The sequence below is a fragment of the Nyctibius grandis genome, chromosome 2 (genome assembly GCF_013368605.1).
Source record: "Nyctibius grandis isolate bNycGra1 chromosome 2, bNycGra1.pri, whole genome shotgun sequence".
In the NCBI taxonomy this organism is placed as follows: Eukaryota; Metazoa; Chordata; class Aves; order Nyctibiiformes; family Nyctibiidae; genus Nyctibius; species Nyctibius grandis.
The window spans coordinates 5,686,187-5,700,590 of record NC_090659.1 but is presented as its reverse complement, the minus strand read 5'-3'; the positions used below and the strand labels follow the sequence as shown (position 1 = coordinate 5,700,590).

The 14,404-nt window shown below is 52.8% G+C and overlaps 1 protein-coding gene across 1 annotated transcript in view; it reads right to left on the bottom strand.

Moving 5' to 3' along the window:
* BCL9 (BCL9 transcription coactivator) overlaps nucleotides 1–14,082 on the bottom strand; it is a 64,743-nt gene extending 50,661 nt beyond the window's left edge. The window contains exon 1 of the mRNA XM_068395165.1: nucleotides 14,005–14,082. The gene's annotated coding sequence lies outside the window, so the exon portion shown is untranslated. The remainder of the gene's footprint in view (nucleotides 1–14,004) is intronic.
* Between the last annotated feature and the right edge of the window lie 322 nt (nucleotides 14,083–14,404).

The following is a 14,404-nucleotide window of genomic DNA, read 5'->3' as shown; positions in this document are numbered from 1 at the left end:
GGCCACTCTCACACAGTTATGGTTACAACCTCTCAGTGCCCTTAGCACTACTTATACCACCACAACCGCTGCACAGAATAAGGAGGTTTGCTGGAGGGTGCTGTGCAGTGGTAAGACTTCCAATAACTTAAAAAAAAAAATTCTTAAACACACCGATAGCCATATGTACTTGTTGCATGATTTGCATCGATGCTGCATATAATTAGAGATTACATCTTTATGTCTCATCACCGTTTAGTAACAGTGGCTCAGCTGTGCTGTATGTGATGGCTGAGGGAAGAGGCTGACTTTAGCTAATAGAGCTCCTCGCAAAGCCCGTCTGTGCTACAAGATTCCCCAAGTCTAACGAAGTTGGCTTCACACTGCAGTCAGAAAAATAAAGGACAGCCCATGAAGATGTGTTTGTGTTGCAGCTTCTCCTCCTCCCCTCCAACCCCAAAATTTCTGCCCCAGCTCAGTGCTGAGGTTCTCAGGTAGAAGAGACACCAAGGCAATGATCATTTAGACCTGCCCTTGGCTTATGGAAACGGTCGCAGTCAATAAGTAGGGTGTTCCCTGCCTAACGTTGACGTGGCTGAGCTGGTGGGTAAAACAAAGCTTAAAAACAAAACCTCTGAGCACTGCGTTTTTGTCTGTGTATTTTGGGGACTATGAGTCGGCCAGGATTTCAGCTGTTGCTTCTCACCCAAAGATGGTTTGCGCCAGTAGCGTGATTTCCTCCTGCAGTGTTTGCTGAGTGAAAGAAGAATGCCACCTGCCAAAATACCAGTCCCATCTCTCAAAGTGACTGGACATCTCTTCCAACCTGATTGATTCTGTGATTCTGTGATTCTGTGACATCTTTCAAATGCAAGGGAGGACTCGTATCCAAGAACTGGCTGGGAGCACCCATCCTGGCATCCACCCGTCTGCACTACGAACTTTACAAACCTACATGGCCTCCTGTCCCTGGGTGGTCAGAGCACCTCAACACCTCTGCTTAGCCTGTCACGTCTGCTGAGGCTGCAACCCGGCACGTCTGTGCTAATGGACAGTACAGGTAAGTCAAGAATGGTTCGGTCACGTTCACTCCACAGGCCATCTCTTTCTGTACATCCCTTCTTCTGACTCCTGCCCCAAATTCAAGCCTTTCAGGATCTGCTTCAAGGCGCAGCATGGAGTAAAATCTGCTTTCTCTTTACTTTTGGCTTCTCTCACCAGCTGCCTTTATTACTCCTAAAGCTTCCTCCTAAACACTTCATTTTTTTTATGCTTTCTTGTACTTCAGGCTGGAATCCTGAAGCTGCTAAAACCAGGAATTCACCATTGTCTGCAGGTCTTCTTCCAGCCTGTCCCTTTATCCTCCCAGCGATCATTGTTCCCTGGTGAGTCACAGGCACCCCTGCTTCTCCCCTCCAAATGCCTCCCGAACAATCTCTTTTCCAAAGCCTGTCAAAACTGAGCCCAGCAGGATTCCCTCCACCAACCTGACCTGGTTACAATACCTCCTGGAACTGATCCTCCAGCTGTCTCTGAAATTTCTGTACAAGTGCCACTTCTTTATGCAGTACCATTAGCAGAAGATTAATAAATAATGCACAGGAATAACACAATCCCCAATAAACAACGTACCACTACTTCTCCTGTTTTCTTAAGTGAGCAACTCGGATCCTAAATCTGATCTCCCCCTCCAGTTGTTACCCAATCCTCATCTCAGCTATCAAACTCTCTCCTCCCTCCCCTGGCAAGCCTCATTCCTTTCTTCCCAGCTGCCAAGGCCCTTGCTGCTACCTCCTCCACCCCAATTATACTAGCAGACACGAATGCAAGCGTCCATACACGTATCAGGTTGCATGTGCAAAACGCACGTGCTTCCATACGCTCCCATACAGTAGCCCACGGCCCCCTGAACCGTATTTATTTGGGTATCATCTGCTGGAACACCTGCAGGAAGGGGTAAGTCAGAGGAGATCTTCTAATGGAAACAAAATCACTGAACGCCAAGTCCGAGCAAGGCAGTGGTAGATGATAGATGATCAGGGCAGTGCTCAGCAGAAGCACACATTGGGCCGCTCTGAATGGCATCTTTAGCGTTAAAAGGGAGGAATTCAGGAGCTTTAGAGCAGAAGTGCATCCCAACCGGGCATCAGACTCTAACAAATAAGACGCTTTACACTGACAGAGTGCCAGAAACCTCCTAACATCCTCCCCAAGCTCCGCATACAGGCGCCTCTTCAGTGGACGGTGGTTTGGATGGCACAAACCAAGCAAACAAGCTCCCTCCGTAACAGAGGAGGGAAGGGAAGCAACATCCTGGTGGAGGAACACCAAGTCACAACCACTACAGAAAGCACCATGAATACTCTCATTTGGGACTACAACAAGTCCTTCAGCACAGGGACTGTCTCTTTCCGCTGTCTGGACAGCACACTGCACAACGGGTCCCCAGTCCCATATCAGCACTTCAGTATGCAGTGTACAAATAGTTACTGTCACCAGTGGCCTGCAAAGAGAGGCCATCTCAGAAGGACCTCCCCAGGGCATCTGCAGGGGATGATGGAGGTTTGAGTCAGTGACCTGAGATCCAGTCCTGGGGAGCTTGCTGTGAGTCACAGTTCAGTATGTCCCTTTCCAGCCAGGATGTCCCCTTTCAACCCACCAATCTGGGAGGTTTAACACACGTTTTCAGAGCAAATCCCCTACTCCCATTCAGGGTCTGCCTACATGCAGAGGTCCAGTTGGTGGCCAGCCCTGTATGGCCCTATATGGCCAACCCTATATGTGAAAAGATGAGGCAGAAAGTGCAAGGAAACAGAACACAGGCCAGAAATAATCAAACTCTTGTTCTCCTGCAGTGCCAGCCACAGGAAAACATCCAAAGTCCCAGCAGCAAGATGGCAGGAGAGCGGGGACACCGGCCCTGTCCCCTCCCATCCTAAATATCTGGGTTGGTACCGGCTGCTTTTCCAAAAGGAAAGAAAAGGGGCTGCTGCTCACTGCAGGCAGCTGCCAGCTTCGTATCCTCAACCCTCCCAAGAGCCCTGGCTCATGCTCTCGTTGCATAAGGCAGGGACACATCCCTAAGTCTAGGGTTTAGAAATAAGATGTATTTATTTGTTATTATTTTCAGTTATCTGAGTGCAGCAAAGGTCACAACACTTATCTTCTGGGGTTGGTTCCTGCTCCCACTCATGTGATTCAAAACCAATTGAATAATTTCTTTTTCTGTACTTCTCAGACAGTAAAAATCCAGTGGGAATGAAATCTGATGCAGGGCATTTTCTAAAGAGGATCTGTGGGAAACAAGGATCCACCACAACGGGAGGAAGGGGAGGCCTGCGGGCAGCCCTGGGTACCTCCTCTCCAGTCCCCATAAGATGCCATGAAACATGAATGAAGATGGGTGGGGATGCGACAGCTTTTTACCTAAGTTCTAACCTAAGCTGATCTCGGGGACTGCAGTGGACAGTGTCACCTACATGATACTCAAGGACATAGCTGCGTGTCCCGTGCCCTGTACGTGGGCTGCTCCATGATCTCTGAGATTAATTTATGCAAAGCACAGGAAGACATGCTTCTTCCTTTTGAGGTGAATGACTTCATTAACCTTTGAGGAGCTTGCCAATAGTCACAGAATCACAGAATCACAGAATCTACCAGGTTGGAAGAGACCTCTGGGATCATCAAGTCCAACCATTGCCCTGACACCACCCTGTCAACTAGACCATGGCACTAAGTGCCATGTCCGGTCTTTTCTTAAACACATCCAGAGATGGTGACTCCGCCAGTCAAGTAGAAGCAATGGGACAATCACTCTTCTCAGCGAAGGGGGCTTCTGCCTCATTGCTAACAGCACATACCTGGGAGAGGCCAAAGACACCAGCAAACAATGGACGTTGATCTAGTAATACTCTGCCTTCCCCCTCTGCTCTCCCAGACACCTTCTGGTCCTTTCCTTGCTCTTGCAACGGTCCTTCTCCCCTAGCTGCTGCCAGCTCACAGCGTGACCAGAGAGACAAGGAAGCCAGCTGGGAAGGCAAATGAGGCAGAGGAACACCATTTTGGAAAGAGTCTGGAGAGAGACCTAGCCCAGAGGCAGAGCGGGAGGGAAAGAGCAGGTAGAACAGGTGAAGCAGGTATGGAGAGAGAGAGAAACAGCTGTGGGAAAAATGGGAAAAGGTGTATGGTACGTTGCATGGAGCGTGAGGGACACCATCTCGGCATGCTAAGCAAGGGTCAGTCTGTTGCAGAGACAGAAGGGAGAAATTGGGAATTCTCTGGTTAGGAGAGCTGAGGCTCGTGAGTTTGATGAGCCTGCAACTGAGACATGCCTGGCACGGGCAAATGTGGTGCTACCCAGAAATGGAGCTAAACTCCACTGGAGGCCCGAAAGTCACCATGCCCTGTCCTGTAGGACACTGGATGAACTTCAGCGCATGGCCATCTGCATGACCTCTTTGTGCCTTGCTGTCAGGAACACCTGATGAGCCCTCATTTGGCTGGCTCTCCCATCAGCCTAGCTGCAGCCGCTTCTCCCTGCCCTGAGGAAAGGACTTCTCCCTGCCACATGTCCCTGTTGTGGGAGGCCAAAAAGCCACCACTTTTCAACTGTTGCTGCTGGCCAGGATCCTTGCAGCCAAAATCCTGTCCCTGCAGGGAGGTGGTTAAATAGGCTGCATCCACTCCATCTGACTTGGAGGAAACTCTATCCCCCGTCAGATAGTGGGATAGCCTCTGCATGGGATCAGGTGGCTCTCTTGGGCAGATGGGAGAGGGCTTCTCCCTAACACTGTGACCCTGCTGCCCCTTAGCCATCCAAAGAGCAACTCTCTTCCCCTGCTAAGCACAGGTCTCCCAGGAAGAGAGCACAGCTGTCCCGACCTGCTGGGCGCTGGCTTGCTGGCTCAATGCAACTCTCCAACAAGAAGCAGAGGCCTCTCCAGACCTTTGGCACTAGTCCTCTCCCCCTTCCATCACGGCTTTCACTGGCAGAGCATGGGACCCTGAACTCAGCTGGGAGCAACGCAGCGGGACAGTCAACCTCCTCCGGACAACCACAGATGTCTCCAGGCAGGCAGAACACAATCCACGTTTTCAGGGCAGAGTGTCTAGAGCCAGGGAGAAGTTGGGGGAATGGGAGTAGCACAATGGGCCAGGACCAGAGCAAGTCACGAGGCCATGTCCAAGGAGGTAAGGTGACATCAGGAGATGAAATTTGAGACTACAGACTTCATCAGGCTCCCAGGGAGAAATAAAGCACGCAGACACTGAAGTGACAACTGTGCTGCAGCTCAGAACAAGACCCGAGGCAGCCCCGTCCAAAGCCGGTGGCACACGAGCAGAGGGAGTCTCACCTGGTTCCATCAGAGGGCAAGCTCCACCATGCCTGGCCAGTGGCCTGGCCATGGCCACGGCGGGGGGCTGTCTGGCCAATCCCATGCCCTGTTCTTCTCGCTCCGGCCCTGGCCAGCCAGGCTGCAGGGACACACAGCCAGAGACAACAAAAAGGGGTCCACAGCAGAGAGACGTGCAAGGGAGGAATCTGAGGAATAAACTAGAGAGAGGCGATAGGAAGAGCGTGCAGTGCATGGATAGTGGGGGAGGGTAGAAGATAAGGGTGAGAGAAGAAAATGACATGAACAGAAGGAAGGGAGCTGCAAATAGAAGGGGATGTGGAAACAGCAGAGTGAGACAGATTGCAGGAGCAGTGGAAGTAGAGGAGACCTAGAGGGACAGAATATAATAAGGAGGAGAGGAAAGGAGAGGAGAGGGAGAGGGAGAGGGAGAGGGAGAGGAAGAGGGAGAGGGAGAGGGAGAGGGAGAGGGAGAGGGAGAGGGAGAGGGAGAGGGAGAGGAGATTTATGGTCTCCCCACCAAGGAAGAAGAAAACCCTGCACATTTTTCTCCTTAGCTTTCAAAGGTTTTCCAAAAGCAGAGTGAAGAGTTGTCATCCTCATTTTAAGAACAGAGGAACTAAGGCGCAGAGAGAGAAAGGCAGTGAGATGGTAGAAAGGGGCTTAGCTCCCTACTTAGTCTTCCATCAAAGATACAGGTGAAGAACAGTCTTGACTTTCTTCCCCTGAGCACACACGAGAGAGACCACTACCCAAAGATGGTAGGAAGGGGGCCTGCTAGAAGAACGAGAGCTAAACCAAAGTAGCGTAGGAAAAAGAGCAGCACCTGTTCTTTTTCACCAACACCAAAGTCTCTGGAGATCTGGATTTAGACACATTCAGAGCAAATTGAACTAGAACACACCAAAACAACGTCTGAGTGCTTACGTGGAGAATTACCCATGGGGAGAAGATGTTTCAGTGTGGGTTCAGGTACTTGCCAACCCTACCAGCTTACAGACAGCTGCAAGGAAAACAGAAGTGAAGTGCACAGGAGGCTGTGCGACAGGGCTCACTGACAGCTTTCATCTGCAGGGGTTTTTTTAAATGTCTAATATTTATCCAGCTTAATTTGTACCACCTTTATATTTCAACCACCACTACAGAAAACAGGGTTTCTGTGCGTACAAGCAAACACCAAGCCCCCAACACCACGTATGCCTGAGCCCAATATAGCTCATAAGAGCCCTGAACGAACCAAATACCTGGTGCCTGTCTGCACTCCCATACACACACGGGCAAACAGAGCTTCCCAGTTACACACTGCACGCAGGAACCCAAAGGATCCGGTATTTTCCTGACCTCAGACAACACCACTTTATGGCTTGCTAGCACAGGAATTGTCTCGGATTCCCTCATCAATGAGTGACGAAGGCCTCTCTGCTATAAACTGATGTTAATGGCAGGTTGGGTACCTTGTTTGTTTATTGCCGAGGAGGAATGTTTGTCGTGGCTGTCAAGCTTATAAAAATATTCCCATGACTTCAGACAGCTTGGCATTTTTACATGCATCTGAGGGAGTGGGTGAATGTACAAATGAAAAATTGAAGAAACATTATTAAGGGAGGAAAGAGAATATCTCCTAACACCACCAAGACAGCTTAGAAAGGCCAGAGAGGTCACAGACATTTCTGAATAAAACGTATTTTTTTTTCCCCTGGGGGTTTCTGAAGAGCTGGCAATAATTAAGCATTACAACACCTTTCTGGAGTAGATAAATCAGCTGAGGCCATCTGAGGTTAAAGGACTTGCCCGTGATCACACACAGCAAACCAGTGGCAGAGAGGAGAATTGAACCCACGAGGCTTAGCTTCCATTACCCAAGTCCTACACACCCGGCTGACGTTCAGATCACAGGACAGGAGCTGTGCCGACTGCGGACCTGCCCGTCAAGCACAGGTCCTCCAAGACAGTATAGCAATGGGGCGAAAAGCTGAGCGGCACGCATCCACCCTAATTTAAAGATGGTAATTGTGAAAACAAGTGACAGAAGGCTGGGAAGCAGTGCCTAGTTACAAACCGTGGTGCCAAGTGGATTAAATATACATCGATAGATTCAGTTACAGCGAACGGCATGCAAAATGGAAGTGACTGCAGTCAAGGACCCAGGATAGCAAGAAACAACCCCAAAATATAATCACAGTTTTCGGGAGGAAGAAGTCCGTGCTTCCGGACCTTGTGGAGAAGGTGCAGCCTTCTGTCTCCAGGGGGACTGTCCCAGGCCACCCCAGGCAGTGAGCGGACAGTGACACCCAAGCCCCGAGGGCTAGTGAGAAGCCTGCTGGGCTCAGGTTTAGTGGGCTGAGAGAGATCTGTATCACCTAATGCCTAATGCCGAGCAGCCCTTTGTCACCGCTGTCACCAGAGAAGCCGGAGAGTGAAGTGGTGGAGAAAGTGAGCTATTCCCTGTCCCCCCCAGCTGCCCCCAGCTCGCCAGGGCAGGGCTGAGACGCACCGGCTGAGTGAGGAGTAGGAAACCTGTTCCACACTTCGATCTGTGCTGCTCTGGGCTGGAATAGCCAAGGACAACCTCACCGGTGTTGATATTCAGCCCTGCATCCATCTGTGCCCAAATGCACGCTCTGTTTTGGGGGCTCTGAAAGTACCGGATCTGGCAGAAGACAAGGCCAGATCCTGACACCGCTGACCAACTCGATGGTTCAATACTCCTTGTCTGCAGCAGGAACAGAAGCTCACCTCTTCACTCCCCTTCTTCACCCATGCATTTCCCCAGGATTTCAAAGAGTTATGAAATTATCACTGTAACTCCCCCCCCCCAACTTCATCCTGCACTTACCACGACACATGTACCACCCCAATCACCAGTAATGATTTAATTTCCTCCTTCTTCTTGGAGCAAAAATAGTAAGGATAATCATTCAGCACTCCATACACACAGCTGCCACCTGAAAAGCGCAGGTGAACGCAGTTAAATGAAAAGGCAAGTACAATCTCAGACCATTTTTTGTACCTGGAGAACTAGACCAGCAGTATTTTGCATGCAAGATTACAGGTCTGTGTGTAGTTGCATTTTCACATTCCATTACTGCAATTGCACACGGCCAGATACGTGCCTTAGCTGCAGCTTACAAAAGCAAATGCTGCTAAACATACAAAATCCAGCCCCCAGATGCACACGCACAAGACTAAAAAACTGGTCCTTATTTTTCTGCTACAGAAAAAACATGTATTTGGCAGCTGCCTGCCCCCTGCGCAAACAACAGACCAGCATATTTCCTTGCACTTACATTTGTGTGTTGATCCACATATTCATCCGAGCCTTCCAACAACCTAAAACGTATACAGCATTTTGCAATTAGAAGCATCTCAAAAATGCAAAAAAGGCCCCAGTTTTTGCATAAAAAATTCTTCTGCCAGCAAGCAACTGCAACCACCTCTCCAGCTAGAACGTACCGTCTGTTTTAAGGCTCCAGAGAAACACCGCGCTAGCGCTTTAAGACAGTAAGAGATGAAGGCTTTTTTTCATTTAAACTATAGGGGAGTTTTACCTAGATAGACTGCAATTTCCTGAGCTCGAGCCTGGCAAAGTGCCCAGGGCTAAGACCACCCCCTCCCGCCCCTTCTTTTGGCAAAAATTACCATGGTGTCTTTAATAGTCAGAAGTAGCTTTTAGGGCTTTGTTTTTACAAAAGATGCCGAGACAAACCTCAGCTGTAAGCGAGCCCAGGTACTGCAGAACTTCTTCCAAGCACTAAACTGATGCACGATGTCCTAAGCGTGCTATCCCCAAATACCCTCCGTAGGGATGGTTCAGTACTGAGTCAGAGGGAAGCGGACTGAATCACTAAAAGCCATTCCTGCAAACTGCTCTCCCCCCACCGCCACCCCAAGTTTACAATCTGAGCAGTGACCAGGTTGCGGTTAGCTTGGGAAAGCTGATGAGATCACAGTCTGGGGAGATACAGCCTCAGACGGCCCCACGTTTTTGTTAATCAGCTCCTTGTTTTGCACGGAGACACGGACAGCAGTTGTTATACCGGCTTTACCATGTGTTTATAATATTGTTGTTATGGGAATACATGTACAGTCCGTGTCACTGGCAAGTTGCGCTGCTTTCTGCTGGAAGGACAAAACAGGATTCACTGCCCAACAGAGCGCCGAGCGCGCACATACTTCTAGCAAAATTTATCGTAGCGTGAGTCACGCTCGGTGCAAAACCGCACGCTTTGTTCGTGCGATGGTGTGCGAGCCCGCTGTGCTGCCTGCACGGGAGCACGCGGCACTTCACAACTGTACGCAACAATTCGGTGTGCCGCTCCTTCCCTGGGAGGTGGGCAAGCACTACCCCCATTTTACAGATTTCAGCAGGAAGATCAGTCTGGGCTTTAAAGCAATTTGCCTAAGGCTGCCCATCAAATCAGTGTCAGCATCTCAAGTTCTGCGAGACCTCCATGTCCGAGGCCTCCGCAACCGAGACCTCCGTGCCCGAGGCCTCCGTGTCCGAGACCTCCGTGACTGAGGCCTCCGTGCCCGAGGCCTCCGTGACCTAAACCTCCATGCCCGAGGCCTCCGTGTCCGAGACCTCCGTGTCCGAGGCCTCCGTGTCCGAGGCCTCCGTCACCAAGGCCTCCGTGACCAAGGCCTCCGTGACCGAGGCCTCCATGCCCGAGGCCTCCGTGACTGAAACCCCCATGTCCGAGGCCTCCATGCCCGAGGCCTCCGTGTCCGAGGCCTCCGTGACCGAGACCTCCGTGTACGAGGCCTCCATGCCCGAGACTGCCATTTCTCAAACGGGACAAGTGAAGGATAAAGCAGGGATGACGTTAACTCAAACAGTTCTGTACATAACTTCGCATCACATAGCAAAAATATTTGCTTCCCCGTGTGTCCCAAAATGGTGTCCTAGGTCAGTGAGTTTGCTTACAGGGCACAGGAATAACGTGTTTGTGTGTGCGAGACTGTTATCAAAGCTATGATGCTCAAGATGCCTGCACCCTTACGGGCAGGGCAGGGAGCACCAGTGGTGCTCGCATCTCCAGTGGGTAGGAGCAATGTCGGTGGCTTGAGTGGCTCTGCCATGCAGGAGCTGCACTGAATAACCGCTGAGGAGAAATCCTCTCGTCTGACAGCTCCCAACGCCACAAAATCCAGGCTGAAGGAGTGAAATACACTTTGTTTACTGCCAGCCCCACCAGCTCCTGAGCAGCCACTGAAGATCTCAGAGGCGAGACCAGGTGACTGGAGCAACGCACAACCAGTTCAAAGGAAAACCGATTTACCCATTTAGTCTCCTTCTAGACATCAGCAAACAGCGTAAGGAACGGCCAACTCCCCTCCCTGCCTCCCCCCCGCCAACCCTGACACATTGCCATTTTCTGTCCCCGTCTCCATGCAGCTAGCCACATCCCATGCCGGAGTTGAGGAGCGGCGTGCAGGGCTTAATTGTGCACGCGCTCTCCAGGGAAGGGCGGCACGGGATGCAACCCGCTGTCCACAAAGGAGCGGAGGCAGGAGGCCAAGGCCGGTTATCGGCCTCGAGTCATACTTGCTGATCAGTGCGTCGAGGATTTTAAAGCGCGTAGCTGATCAGATCAGCAGCTTGTCCTAGAAGGAGAAAAGTGACATAAAATATGCACAAGCCTCCCTTCTGTCCTGACAGCAGGTTGAGTTTTCAGATGATGTGGAAACAGCTGCCTGCTCTCCTCCCCCCAACATGGTCTCCTCTCGCGCCTTTGCTGCAGTGCTGACGTCTTGTTCCCGACTCCAGAGACTCCGCTCCCTCCCCAGCCTTCGTGCCAGGGCTCGGGCCCTGGCCAGGGGGGCTCCACGCCACTGTTTTTATGCCTGCTCAGCCCTTGGCCTTTCTTCTCAGCATGCCAAGCGGGGACTCATTAGCGTTCCCCGTTGTTAAGCTTTTGTGGCTCAAGCCCATCCAGCGCCAAGCTGGAACAGAAAGGGCATCAAATCCCCATCCAAGGGGGTGTAAAAACTTCCCTGCGCTGCCAGCCCAGCTGGAATTCAAACAGGTGAGCCCGGAGAGGAAAGGTGGAGCACGCACGCGTGTGGTCTGCGTGTGCGGGAGCAGCACGCGGGCTCTGTCTGTGACGAGCAGGCGCTGCTTCAGCTTCTTCCCAAAGAGCGACTTCGAGTACGTTTGACCCGAGATCAGTCCTCTGCGTGTTTTTATGGCGCCGCTCGTGCACGCGATGTCTGTGGTATGTGCCTGTTCTGTCACGGGAACGCTGTTGCGAATGGAAAAGCTAAAACATGGCCCATACTGGTTTTAAGTCTCTGCTGCCCTGCACCTCACATCACAATTCGTGCTGATGAGAAATTGGCTGTCGAATACTACCAGTACCAGGCTGATAGAATAAGCTATTATGTAAACTGAGGAAAACACAAGAATTGTGCCGTGTCTGTGCAGGAACCGCACTTACAATATGTGCACGTTGCCCCTCAGGAGGAAAAATGTGCTACACAAGCAGGTGTGTTCGCACAAACTTGCTGTTTCCACGCGTGCAGAGGGTCAGGGTGTGCGGAAGCGCTGATGAAAAAGCTTTATTTCATCCCCACACATATTTTCACCAGGGACGGGTATTTCGTCTTTGCTGTTGCCAGATTCCAACATCATTAACAGAAATTCACAAAGGCATTTTAACAGAAGGTCCCTCTACCAGAGAAACCACCTATGGAAAAAGCAAGCCATAAGCTCTCTCCCCATCCCCTCAGCTGCAATCCCTGCCCGAGTCGCTATGACCCCGTGAGCTGGCTACAAAGATCTCTTCCCCCTACCAACTGCCCCAAACTCTGCCAAGTCAGAAAACTCAACCTCCGTTTTCTTCCATGCCGAAAAGTCCTGCCACATTCTATTCAGCTTAGCTATGCTCCGTCCTTGCTTATGTCCTGATTCAGTTCAAAATTCCCCCTCTTTTTAAAGCCCTCCAAGGAGCTGGTCCATGGTCTTCCTTGGACATCCTTCCTCCCTGCTCCCCATCCGTCAACATCCTCTCTCCGCAGGTTTTCCACCCAGCATTGGAACCGTAGGTGCCAGAGCCACCTCCTCCTCCCCAGGTCCAGCTGCCTGGAACAGGCATTTTTTCTCCCTACCTCATCGCCTGACAAGTCTCCTTTCAAACATGGTCTGATACTTCTCCCCCTCCTGTGACGATAAACCTCAGAGTCTTTCTCCCTGCTTCTCACATCCCTCCATCACTGGACTCTCTGACTCTAAAGCGTGCAGGATAAAGGTATCATGGAAAACGTTACAGCAAATCATGGGGTTTTGCTTTGATTCCTTTTCTGCTTATTTATTTTTTTTTTGAAGGGAGGTAACAAGTCAGAGAGAAGCTGGCTGAGATTTCTGCCGTACATTTTTTTTGCAGCAGCAAGATCCTCCATCTTCCTTGCTGGATTGAACGGGGTCTCAGGACAATTTAGACTCCCTCCCCCCATCTCCCATTCCTGCTCATATTCTTCAACACATGATGCTCTCCTGCCAGCCTGGACTGGGAAAGCACATATCCTCACTCTCTTCCCCCCCTTTCAGCTCCTGCCTCGCTTAGGTTGTGTCAGGACATGAGGATGACGAACATTCGTGCAGCTCAGATTCTTGTAGGTTATTTTTTAACAAAACAACTAGAATCAATGAAACCTGAATGATGGCAGATGACAAACTTAAAAGACCTCGCGAGGATACACCCAGCGTACCGGGAGGCTTTCTGCACCTCACGCCAAAAGGAAAAAATAACCCTCCAAATTTTCACCAGACCCAGTGCCGATGCTGTAACGAGGCCGGGTGTGAGGCTCGGGGTTTCTCTCCCCTCTGCCTTTTTTTATTTTTCGCTCTTGCACACTCTCCCCTCACCAACAGCAGGTTAACAGCCACAAAACCTCCAGCAAGCAAGCACGGCTTCACAGTGCTGCTCTCACCGCCGAGCCACATATTTACTCGCTGATAAACGGCAATTGTAAATACACCTCATTTCATCTCCCAACATCCAGGAGGGAAAAAAAACCATCTCCCATCCCCGCGGCAGACTTCCCGGCCCCGGCCGGCTCCGGAGGCCGGGGGATGGAGCAGTGACAAAAGACCCCGGCTCTCCGCGCTCCCCCGGGCCGCTCCCGCGGGGCTTCACCCCGGCGCAGGGCAGCGGGGGCCCCGGCCCACCCCCCCCCCGCCGCCCCCCCTAAAGCCGCCGGGGCAGAAGCCAACAGGTGGAAGGAGCTTTTTGTCCCTTCCGCGCTCGGTCGCGGCTCTCTTCTCCCCGCGCCGGTCCCGGGATCCCCCCCCGGCCATCGCGGTCCCTTCCCTGCGCGCAGCCGACGGGGGGAAACTGAGGCACGGCGCCGGGGGGGGGGGCGGCCGCCGACCCACCGCGGAGAAACTTTCCGCCCCCGCGCCGGGCCGGGGGAGCCGGGCATCGCGCCGGGGCTGACTGCGGCACACGCAGCCGCCCGCCCGCGCACACACACACACACACGCCGGCGCGCACACGCCGCCCCCCGCTGCTGGCAGCCGCGCCGAGCCGGGGGAGCCGGCGGCGGGGAGGCGGCCCCGGGGGCGGCGGCGCCAGCCATCGGCCCCCCGCCGGCAGCGCGGCGCGCAGGCTGCCCGGGGGCGGCGGGGCCGAGCAGCGCCGAGCCGGGGCTGGGCGGCGGGGCCGGCGCTTACCTGCCTCAGGCGGCGAAGGCGCGGAGCGGCATGTCGGGGGGCGGCGGCGGGGAGCGGGGGGCTGCCGGCGGCGCGGCCTGCGCTCGCCGGGCGCTAGGGCAGCATCAAGGCAACTTAGGGGGAACCCTTGCGGGGCCTATTGTCTGCGCGGGGCGGCGGGGCGGCGGGGCGGCCTCCCCCCGCGGGCGCCGCGGCGCTTGGTACGGCCCAGGCATTCATGCCAAGCGGCTTTCACACATGGAGGCTTGTCTCCAGCGGCTGCTGACAAGCCACAAACAAGACGTCCCCCTCCCTCCTCCTCCTCCTCCCGCCTCCTCCTCCTCCTCCTCCGGCCTCCTCCATGCGAACTCCCAACTCCGGTGACAGGCGGGCGGGCCGGGCCTCGCCGCCGCCTCTCCTC